At 35.6% G+C, this 4,539-nt stretch overlaps 1 long non-coding RNA gene across 8 annotated transcripts; it reads left to right on the forward strand.

The window, feature by feature from the left end:
• The first annotated feature begins 527 nt into the window (after positions 1-527).
• Positions 528-3,955, forward strand: LOC113349953. Of its 8 annotated transcripts, none has more exons than XR_003360499.1 (11): positions 528-976; positions 1,228-1,276; positions 1,461-1,527; positions 1,654-1,800; positions 2,348-2,449; positions 2,547-2,600; positions 2,943-3,004; positions 3,194-3,318; positions 3,444-3,626; positions 3,713-3,768; positions 3,882-3,922. It is a non-coding gene; the product is annotated as an uncharacterized LOC113349953 (long non-coding RNA). The 8 variants fall into 8 exon arrangements; XR_003360505.1 differs by having other exon boundaries at positions 3,716-3,768; positions 3,882-3,913; XR_003360504.1 differs by having other exon boundaries at positions 2,547-2,695; positions 3,713-3,955.
• The last annotated feature ends 584 nt before the right edge of the window (positions 3,956-4,539 follow it).

The raw sequence follows: 4,539 nt of genomic DNA on the forward strand, positions 1-4,539 counted from the left end.
TTGTATTGATCAAATGAATATAATCAAGTTGTTAGTGAAACTGTAGTTACACTAGAGTGTTTGCCTCTTAGACATCCCAGTCAGGTTAGCTCTGACTTAACCATTTGTCTGATTCAGTCAATCTGACTGAGTTGAACCCGAGTTGACTCAGCGACCTAACTTGTTGACCTAGACCATTGACCCTGGACTTTGACACTACACCAAATTCAGGGTTTAGCAACTCAGATTCGCAACTGCACGATCGCAGTTGCGAAATTTCTGTTGCTAGTTTCAGTTGCCAAATTTTAGCAACAGCTTTACCCTGTTTCGAAAATCGCAACCGCCTTGCGACTAGCAACAGCCAAGAGTATAGCATGCGAGTCACATGCATAGCAGGGAACACTTTTAACCCTATTTCCGCCCATATGTTGGAAAGATTTCAAATCGTGTTGTTATTTCACCCCTTTGACCAGTTGACTTCTTGACCTTAGAGAACGATTTCAGATCGTGAAGCACAAATTCTTCTTCTTCACTCCTTTATCCTCTCCATTTCACCCCTTCATCTCGATCTGAAGATACAACTTTGTTGCCATTAATCTCTTCTGCTACTGTTAAGATAGATGATTCCACCTTATAACCTATTTTGACGGTGATAATGAAAACCATACCTTTTTTTTTATCGCCCACATACAGCTTCTCTTCCTCTTTACTCTCTTTCTCTTCTTCTACGATCCAACTCCACATCCCATAATCCTTATGCTTGAGCACAACTACCATCACCGATTCAATCACCACTAGGACTACCTTTCTTCTTCTTAGGACTCGATCTCTTGTTGAATCTCTTTGGTAGAAATCGTAGATCCAGTATTTCTATTTTTTATCTAGGGTTTCAATTATGGAGATGAGCAAGAGATTACTTTGAATGATCTACAGGAGGATTCAAATTGAAAAACATATGTAGTAAACCATTTCCCAATTTAAAGTCGTTCTTAATCAGGTGATATTTCGTTATGGTGTTTAATTTTTCTTATAAATTTTGTTTCATTGCTGGGTTCATTTCTAAGTCAGTCACTGGATTTTGGGTTTTCAATTTAGGGAATGAGAGATCTAATTTTAATTTTTATGTTAGGTTTTAATTTATTTGTTTTTGATGTAGCAGTTGATAGAAGACTTTCAGGTTCAGTGACTTAAATTTATGAACAATTTGAAGTCTTATCCATTGTTCTTGTTTTTCAATTTTAATTTCAGATGCAGGAACTCCCATAAGTATTTCAATTTGTGAACCTTCTCTCTTTGCGTGAGTATTTTTTTTCACTTAAGTTAGCTCCTTCTGATTGTAGTTATACCATCATTTGTTATTTTCTTAAGATTTCAGTGGACCCACAAAACATCAAAAGTATTGTTAGCGAGTCTATCTGTATTGAAAATTTTGGTGATTGCATTAATACTAAGTGCAATCTGTTTGATTTTGACATTCACAGCTTAGCAAACTGTAGAGTTTTTGATTTTGAGATTTCTGCGGAAGTATAGCTACTCTCCTGAATTCAGGTGAGTGTATGTTGTGCTTGCATGCTTCTTAAGTAATTAATGTAGAATATATTAGATTACTATCTTATGCAATTTAACTGATATGGTTGATTATTAATTTTTACTTTTGATGTTTGGATTCTAAAGGGACGTAATGTTGAGAACATAGCTTTGGTGCACCTAAAGATGGTATCACCGTTGATAAAAGCATTGAGTTTAAGGACAGAGTTAAGAACATTGGTGCCAGCCTTGTAAAGCAAGTAGCAAATTCCACCAACAATGTAGCTGGTGATGGTAAGGCTTTATCATTCATTACTTTGAAATGTTTCTTCTAAGATTGTACGAATAACTATAATGTTTCAATCTATTTGATATAATAAGTAGTATGGGGATTTGTAGTAGTAAAGAATGGGTACCGGATATGAGATAATTCCAAGCTGGTGGTGGTGGTGACTTGTGGTAGTACGAGGATGGTACTGGAGATGGTGGTGGTGACTTGTAGTAGTTCTGGGTTGGTACTGGTGTAGTAAGAAGTAAGTTCTAGAGATGGAGGAAGTGGTGATTTGTAGATGTGGCAGGTGTAGGAGGAGGTGGTGGTCACTTGTCAATGATTATGATTTTGGGTATTTTTTGACCAGGGCACCTACATATGTTGTATTGACATGTAAACTGAATATCTTGATCATTTTCTCCCTTGCTAACTCCCTTTTGTAGGCCCCAAGGGATGTGGCAGCTAGATATAATAGTAGCATTAGGTCTTTGATTTGCAGTTTACTTACATATTTGTTTATTTATACTCATCCAATTTGACCATATTAAGGACTTTGTGACTGCTCTCTAGAACACTCGTGGATTCACTTGGCCTTCTTCGTTTGACCAGAAAAGATAAAAGGCAGGAAACCTGAACATTCTTGGTTGGCTAAGGGTAATGTTCGATTTTCAGGTATATATACAATCAGATATACCAAAGGAATTATATATAATTTAGTGGCTAGTCTCTGTTAAAAGCATTACCTTCTTATCCACGATGGTGTTTGCAGAAAGACAATGTTAGGCATCACAGGGAACAGAAACCAAATAGCCATATACGACAGGTACCCAAGCCTAATCCCTTTAACAAGGTATATGAATTTTTTCCTACTCACGTGGCTAGCTTTGCAATGGTGGCGTCTTGGCCTACCTTGGTAATGTGAGCATAATGCTTCGAATTTGGTCTAATATCCATATATACTTTGTTATTCAACGAGTATGGTTATGTATCTTACCCATGTTTCTATATTACATGGTTATAAGTCGTGTGTGATTCACAAGAAACACCCAAAAGTTCTGTTACAGAGCTCCAATATTTACTTTGGGGAAAATATATATTGTATGTTGAGTTACTATACTAAATTTCTATTGGCTAGAGACTCACTGATTTTCATTTCTGTTCGTAGGCTCTCTAGATCTCCACGTTCAACTCAAATGTCTATTGGCTATCGTGAAGCTTTCCATTTAGGTATGTTTTGGTTTGAAATAGAGATATTAAGTTCTTATCAGTACTCAATCTTGTGTGTTACTTTGTTGTCTTATGAAATTCAATGGGATCAAATGTTTTGTATTATGTCAATATGGTATGCGGAAGTTTGAGAAACTCTATTTCTAAATACATTGTTTATTGTTATATCCATTGTTTTCTTGATTGAAGTTATCGGGGTTGCTGAACAAGGACCCAACAATCATGGGACGTCGAATTGCTTTTTGGGAAAAGGATAGAATTATACTAAAGTGCACAAACAGATATTGAGTAAGATAAGAAGCAAATGGATTCAGGTAATCTTATTACTGCTGGTACTCTTATATTTTTTGTATCAACACTGTCCTACCTATATATTTCTCCATTCTCGCATTGAAGCTTGCTAACGAAAATGGCACCGCAAAACTTCAACTTTATGTAGGTTTCTAAATCTGATAATTGTGAAGTCTGCTTTCAAGAGATTAGTAAATTCTAAGAAATTTATGTTTGCCTAAGGAATTTACTGAATTAGATTCTTCAGTTGATCGACAAAGCAGGAAATTTCGTCAGTGATGACATTTGGTACAGTGGTGTGCAGTTTGTCACAAGCAACAAAGATCTACAGGTGTTCTATCAGATACTGAATTGTGAAGTTCTCCTGTTGTGTCATTCTTTATTTGTCTATTTTCTTATCTTCTCATCCTTACGCAGCAGCAAAAGCTGGAGAGTATCTCGACAAGCCCGTTATACATGAAACAATGGTCAAGGTGTGCATGTGGACCTTCTTTATTCAAGATTTAAGTTTGTCAAAGAGAATGTTCGATTAGTTGACTTTGGTTGTTACTAGTGTGTACTGATTAATGATTTTTTTGGGTTGTAGTAATGAGGTTCAAACTCTCGGACTTGTGAAGATTAAATTTAAAGATTTAATAAAATTATATACAAAATTATTAACAAGGGGTGCGAGAGGTAACCAAGACACTAGATTCCACTATTATGCAAAATTGAATGATAAATATTTCAAAACTCTATTCAATTCTTAAGTCCTCTTTTATCTTTAATTCACTATCAATCATACAGATTCTCAAACATTATTTGTAAACCTTAAGCATAGATTATCAAGAGATTAAACCAAGCATAACCTATCAAACTGAATAACAAATAATTAAGACAATCATTCAAATAATTTAAAGCTCTGCAAAAGTAGCGATTATGTGAATTATATAATTGAATGAAATAGTTACCCATTTATGTTGCGTGAATAGCTTCCTCCATTGCCTTGGTTACGAGGGATTCAGCTCATCATAGTAAAAATGCTCTCAAAATAATTTATTATGGCTCAAAAATGGTTTACAAATGATGAGAATATGAGAAATACAATAAAACCAGAGACCTACGATCCTCAGTGACAAAATAAGACTGCTGACGCTGTGTCGCAAACGCTGTGGAAAATAAGACTGCATGATTTACGACCCACAGGTGTGAGTCGTTATTACTGTAGAAAAACAACTGCTGTTGCAGGTCCGTTCTTCGTGTTC

Source organism: Papaver somniferum, chromosome 2 (genome assembly GCF_003573695.1).
Source record: "Papaver somniferum cultivar HN1 chromosome 2, ASM357369v1, whole genome shotgun sequence".
Lineage (NCBI taxonomy): Eukaryota > Viridiplantae > Streptophyta > Magnoliopsida > Ranunculales > Papaveraceae > Papaver > Papaver somniferum.